This window comes from Gossypium arboreum, chromosome 7, assembly GCF_025698485.1.
Source record: "Gossypium arboreum isolate Shixiya-1 chromosome 7, ASM2569848v2, whole genome shotgun sequence".
NCBI lineage: Eukaryota > Viridiplantae > Streptophyta > Magnoliopsida > Malvales > Malvaceae > Gossypium > Gossypium arboreum.
Genome location: NC_069076.1, coordinates 70451051 through 70458266, shown reverse-complemented (window position 1 = coordinate 70458266; position 7216 = coordinate 70451051). Strand labels below are relative to the sequence as shown.

The window sequence follows — 7216 nt, the reverse complement described above, 5'->3', positions numbered from 1 at the left end:
GCATAATTAATCGGAGTTGATCGAACGCCTAGAAATAGGGTTACGAGATTTTGCCAGATTAGGGTGAAACATAATATGGGAGTCCAAAGATTGATTTATTGCTTCCCTAGGAGTTTTAATTAAGAAAGAAATTTTGATTAATTCAACTGAGGGTTAGACGTTATTAGTCTCGAAAGGGATAACAACATAGGTTACGAAGTCTCACGGATCAAGTCAAGTGAATAAATCGTCTGGTTCAGAGTCAGATAACAAGTGAAATCTAGGTGGATTCCTCCTTGGGTGTCGTTTTTATCAAATTAATTTTCTTCAAATCTTTTTCCAACTTTTCTCTTTACTTTAGTTTAGTTAGTTAATTAGTTTAGCTAATTAGTTTAATAAACAACCCCTCTTTATTTCTAAGTTAGATAATAAAAAGATAGTTATTACTAGTACTTTTGGTTCCCTTGGGTACGATATCCTGGTCTTGCCGTTACTATACTATTGTTCGATAGGTATGCTTGTCTTTTTGTCGTGATAATAGTTAGTCTAGGTTTGATCTTTATTATAAATATTTATTACTTGTTACGAATCACGTGATCAAGTTTTTGGCGCCGTTGCAGGGGAACTGGAATATTAAGAGCACTAAATTTTTATTACTTTAGCCTTTTATTTTTCTTGTAATTTTATTTTATTTTATTATTTATTGATTGACTTTTTCTCTCTTGGCAAGTTTTTATAGTTTATGACTAAAAGAAACCCGTCGGGACCATTACTTTTTGATGAAGAAATCGATTGTACAATTTGCAAAAATCAAAGAGAAATAAGGCGCAACTTAAGATACATGGAGAACGAGCAAGAAGACAATACTCAACCTCCGACCGACGAGATGGCTAAAAACCAAGGCAATCAGCTACCTCCTGCAATTGTGGCTAATCAAAATCCTGCTCCATGTACTATGTATGATTATGCTAAACCTTCTTTAACAGGAACTGAATCTAGCATAGTTAGACCTGCTGTAGCTGCAAATACTTTTGAATTAAAACCTAACACTATTCAGATGATACATCAACTCGTTCAGTTTGATGGTTTGCAAGATGAAGATCCTAACGCTCACTTAGCGAACTTTCTGGAATTTTGCGATACATTTAAAATCAATGGCGATTCTGATGATGCCATACGTCTTCGGTTGTTTCCCTTTTCACTGAGAAACAAAGCTAAACAGTGGTTGAACTCGTTACCATAGGGGTCTATCACTACTTGGGAACAAATGACCGAGAAATTTTTACTAAAATATTTTCCGCCGGCTAAAACGGCTAAATTACGTAATGATATCTCTTCTTTTGTGCAGATGGATTTAGAAACACTTTACAATGCATGGGAGAGATACAAGGACTTACTGAGAAGGTGCCCTCACCATGGGTTACCGCTTTGGCTGCAAGTACAAACATTCCACAATGGTCTGAATCCCTCGACTCGGCAAATGGTTGACGCAGCTGCTGGCGGAACTATCAATAATAAAACACCAGAAGATGCCTATGAATTTATAGAGGAGATGTCACTGAAAAACTATCAGTGGCAAGTTATGAGGACAAAGCCAATGAAAACAGTCGGCGTTTATAACATCGATTTGGTCACCATGCTCTCTAATCAGGTAGAACTTCTCAACAAAAAGATTGATGGTTTACTTGGTTCTACGCAGGTACATCCAGTAATGAGGTGTGACTCAAGTGGCGGAGGTGTGCATACAGAATACCAATCCTTCAATCCTACAACCGAAGAAGAACAAGTCAACTATATGGGTAACAATAACTTCCGATCTCAAAATAACCCATACAGTAATACTTATAATGCAGGTTGGAGGAACCACCTAAATTTCTCCTGGGGTGGTCAAGGGAATCAAAAGCCACAACATCCTCAGGGTTTTTAATAGCCACCTTATCAACAAGAGAAGAGATGCTTTCTAAATTCATCTTGGTGTCAGAAACCCGTTTTCAAAATACCGAGACAGCACTTAGGAATCAACAAGCATTGATCCAAGGACTCGAAACTCAGATAGGCCAGCTATCCAAACTAATCTTCGAACGACCACAAGGTAGCTTACCAAGTAATACTGAACCTAGTCCGAGGGAATACCTTAATGCAATTAGTACTCAAGATAAGGAAGAATTCATTGCACTTGAGCCAGAATTACAGCAAGACAACGCGATGAACAAAGGTCGAGTAGAGGTAAACAATGATGATCCTAAACAGGTAAGTACGAATTATGAACCTCGTGTGCCATATCCTAAAGCGATGATGAAAGACAGAATAGAAGAACAATTTGGTAAGTTTGTCAAACTCTTAAAAAAATTACATATTAACTTACCCTTTATCGAAGTTTTTTCGTAGATGCCCAACTCAGAAAAATTCTTAAAGGAACTTCTGACCAATAAAAGAAAATTAGACGCTACATCACATGTGGAACTCAATGTAGTCCGCTCAGCTATTCTAAAGAATAAGCTACCTAACAAATCGAAAGATCCAGGGAGTTTTACATTTCTTTGCTTAATTGGTAGTTTATCTATGAATAATGCTTGAACTGATCTAGGGGCAAGTATATATGTTATGCCGTATAAAATGTTTAAATGACTAGGTCTCGATAAACCCAAACAGACTAGGATGAGCATACAATTGGCTGACAAAACAGTTAGATTTCCTAAGGGTATTATTGAAGTTGTTCTCGTTAAAATTGATAAATTTATTTACCCAGTAGACTTTGTCGTTCTAGATATGGATGAGGATAACGAGGTACCTTTAATTTTAGGACGACCCTTTTTAGTAACTGCCAGACCCATTATTAATGTAGGCACAGGAGAGCTAACACTTCGTGCAGGTGACGACGCAGTAACACTCCAACACGCTACTCAGTCAAAACCTCTAAAACTCAAGATAATGCTATAAAACCTGTCGATGATAAAACTAATATTCAATCATCCTTGCAGGAAACTTCTCAAACCAAGACAACGGAGACAGTGCACTATTATCATGTAGAGAGCAAAGACACCTATGAGGAACGAAGGCTTCAAATAGAGGAGTTAGATGAATGGCAAGCACATAAACCAAGAACACACGATAAACTAAAATTATACCAGAATGAGTTCGATACCTCCCTAAATTTACTTTAGGTAGGAGATAAAGTCTTACTAGATACCGTGGACCCTCACATTGTTAAGACCAACCCAAATGAAGAAACCCCTCTTGCAGTACTTAGTATTTTCCCATTCGATACGGTTGACGTAAGTCACCCCAAGTTCGGCACTTTTAAGGTAAACAATACTTGTCTAAAACCTTATTTTGTCAAGGCTAATAACAGGAACGAGGAGTACGGACTCCTCAAACCACCCTGACCATCCACTAGAGAGGTAAGTCGAGCTTAGACTATAAATAAGCACTTTTCTTGAGGTAATCCGAGCACTAACATATTTTGATTTCTTTATTTTTAATTTCTAACACTTTGAATTATTAACTTTATATTTGAATTGCAAAGTTTTTTTTTAGCACACACGGCCAGGCACACGGGTGTGCCTAAAGCTGTGGCAAAATAAGGAAGAGACACGGCCGTGCGATACGGCCGTGTAAAAGTAGGACATAATTTCCCCAAAACACGGGATGCGATAAATCCCCACGGCCGTGCTACATGGCCGTGGGTGAACTTCATAGGTGACCACGGGCGTACGAATGAACAACCACGAGCGTGCCAGGGGCAAGGTTCGATTCTGTTTCTTCGACACGGGCGTGAGACACGCCTATGCCATTAAGTCGTGGACAACAATACACAGGCGTGGAACCCTAACACACGGGCGTGGGAGAAACGAACAAAGCTAGGCACGACCGTGCGACATGGCTGTGTGCCACACACCCCCAAGACACACGGGCGTGGGATAGTAGCCAGGCACGACGTAAATCGCAAAATTTGAAAAACACGAGCTCACCCTAAAGTACACGGGTGTGGCCCTAGGCCGTGTGACCCTCCCCTATATAAGCAAACCACTGTTCATCTTCTTCTTCCTTTCAAAACCCTAGCCGAACTCTACCCTTGCCTACTCCCTAATCCCTATTCCGGCCACCATTCCCCAGATTCTCACTTCCTAACCCCCAAACCACCCTCAAATCCATTCCCCCTGCATCAATCCTCACTTTCCCCTCTCTTTCCCTCTATTTTTCCCCCACACAGCTGTACACTCATGCCCCACACCCGTGCTCGCCATCAACACGCCCGTGTGCCACCCTACAGCAGTTTTCGTTCACTTTCTCAACATTGTTTCTCCAATTTGTGTTACTACATTCGTATTCAATATGCCTTACAAAGATATTGTTACTGTTACCAATTTGTTCTGAATGACTTAGGAATTCGCTTTAGTATTTTTCTATATTTAAATTGTTTAAGCTACTAATTAGCATATACTAGTTCTAGGATTCTTGTTTAACCGATGATGCATTTTTTATCTCAGTCTATGTTTTTGAATAATCATATAAATTTTTCACTTCTCGCTTGATATCGGTAAATGTTAACGCATCTTGAACCTACTATATCAATGTTTATACATTTTCAGGTCTATTATGTCATCATCGAGAGGCAAGAAGGCCGCAGTCCCATCCTCAAATAGACATAGGGGACCGGGTTCTTCTTCGGTACATGCTACAGTCGAAGTCTGGTACCCATTCCTTGAGTTTCCACAAGCTTCGCAGGAGGAGCTATTTCAGATGCTACGCGCGCAACCCCTCACTACAAGTCACTGCATTGACTGGCCTGTCATAGAGCAAGTCCAGCTAGCTGATGCCATCCACGCCCTCCTGTCCACAGACCTATGGGAACGGTTCTTCACTATTATCGAGCCCACTTATTTAGAGCTAACTTTAGAATTATGCTCTACTTTTCATTTACAGGTGGTGATGACGAACAATGACGACACAGGCACCATTCACTTCCAATTAGGTGGTCTAGTTCGTGCGATGAGTGCCCCAGAGTTTGGAGTCGCTATGGGACTTTACACTGATGAGTTTATAGAGGAGGAGGACATGAATGCACGACCACGTAATATCCATATTTCTCCCTCTTTGTGCTGGAAGGCTTTGGCACCACTCTCTTCCACCTACGACCCCATCCGCTCGAAGGCCTCAGCTCTTCCCCCTTCCCTATGATATCTCCATGCCATATTGGCACACACCTTGACTAGAAGGAGAGAGAGCACCGGCATTGTTAACACCCACGACGCATACTATTTATGGTGTATGGCGAATGCACACGTGACTGACTTGGCATACTTCATCGCCTTCGCCATTCGCCATCAGACCGAGCGACATCAGAAAGGAGTAATCTCTATCAGCCCCTACGTGACATGCCTTGCCAAACACTTCGGCCTCCTCAACACTGTGGCCCAATCATTAGCGCTTACACTGATAGGTCAAATGTCCCCACAGGGCATCACGACTATGTTACACATGAGGATGATTGAGCGACTTGGGACTGATCCTCCTCAGTACCGTCTCACTCAAGCCATTGACGAGGAGGATCTTGAGGAATTTCCTAATAATGTCCCCCCACAGCACGCTGAGCCTTCGACCACGCCACCTAGGGAATGACCAGTTCATGCGGCTGCTTCATTGGCACATCTTTCCGACCGACTCGCTCACTTTGAGTAGTATTGCACTACACAGTTCGAGATTATTCACGAGCAAGATTGGTGACATGATAAGCAGATGGACAACATCTAGGCCATGATGCAGCAGTTGTGCCAGCACTTTCACATCGCCACTCCAGCGCCACCACTTGAGGGCCCCACTGACGAGGATCATTGAATCCTCTTATCTTTTTATTTTTATTATTTTCTTTTGAAAGACATATTTATATTAGTAAATTTTACTTTCTTCATTTTTCTGGTATTTCTAGCAAGTAATCTCACTACACTCTCTTCCACACCAACTCTTCATAAGCTCTTCATGATTCTACAGACTTCTAAGCAAAGCTACTAGGAATATTTTACAGAATGAGGAAACAAATAGGGCACAATACAAAACGAATGCCATGTTCAACGACCCAATTTCTTCATCTAGCCAAGAACAATGGCAGCTACTACTTTCCCCAAACACTCCAGCCTCAGAATCAAGCTCCGCATCCATATAACAGGGAGTTTCACCTCCTTTCCTCTTATGATTTTCTTTATTTTGAATAATCTATCTTTGTGCATTGAGGGCAATGTACATCTTAAGTGTGGGGGGTGAACATGAAACCTAACTTTTTGCATTATTCTCAAATCCCTGAATTTGGTCTTGTGCTTAAGTGATTTTCTCATAATCTTAATCGAATGAATTCTGATTGATCTATAATTATTGTTGATATGTCATGAATTAGACCATGAGAATTATGCATGATTATTTGATTATAGGATATTAGAAAATCGAGCATGATAAGTTGATATTTTGAGAACTAAAATCTTTAGACTATTTTCCTAAATTGAGGTATTTTTTTGAAATCTTAAGTATACAAGAATGACATCAAAAACCCAAATTTTTGGTGAGATTTTTGAGCCTTTTGAGCATATAGCTTTCTTTCTTACTCACTTCTCTTGTGGTTTGAGTGTGTCAACATTGAATTGTTATTCTAGAACTTGCTTCGATCACACATGTCGAGATCACACGTATGATTTGATATACTGAGATGATAAAGGCACTTAGGATTTAAGCCATTTACTCCATAAAAAGCCTTCCCACATAATTAAACACTTAGTGAACCCCCTTTGAGCCTACTAAACTTTTTTATTGATTAACCTTCATCATTAACCCATTAACCTATTATTGTTGAAATCCTCTTACTTAATTTACCTTCTTTTCTTTTTTTTTATCGAGATTAAATTTATACTATTACCTCACTATGTTCACCATTTTTTGTTACTGAATCATAAAGTATGATTTCTATATTGTATTGACTTGATTTGTTCTTAAAAAAAAATCAGTATTATTATTGTAATTCTCAGCAAGCTAAAGTTGTCATGAGCTCATGTAATATAGTTCTAGATATTTGTTTGTGGTTCAGTAATTAAGTTTTTGATAGTGGGGTAATATATTGAAATTATCTCGATTCTAACCTTTGTCTCTTCATCTTGTATCCATACCTGTAACCTAAACCCCGTTACAACCATGCAAAAAACTTTTGATTAGTGTATCATATCATTTACAAGTGGTGGAGATTTGATTTTCA

The 7216-nt window shown here is 39.6% G+C and overlaps 1 non-coding gene across 1 annotated transcript; it reads right to left on the bottom strand.

The window, feature by feature from the left end:
* Positions 1-1294: 1294 nt before the first annotated feature.
* LOC128296092 (small nucleolar RNA R71) lies at positions 1295-1401 on the bottom strand. The gene has a single exon (XR_008286640.1). It is a non-coding gene; the product is annotated as a small nucleolar RNA R71 (small nucleolar RNA).
* Positions 1402-7216: the final 5815 nt, after the last annotated feature.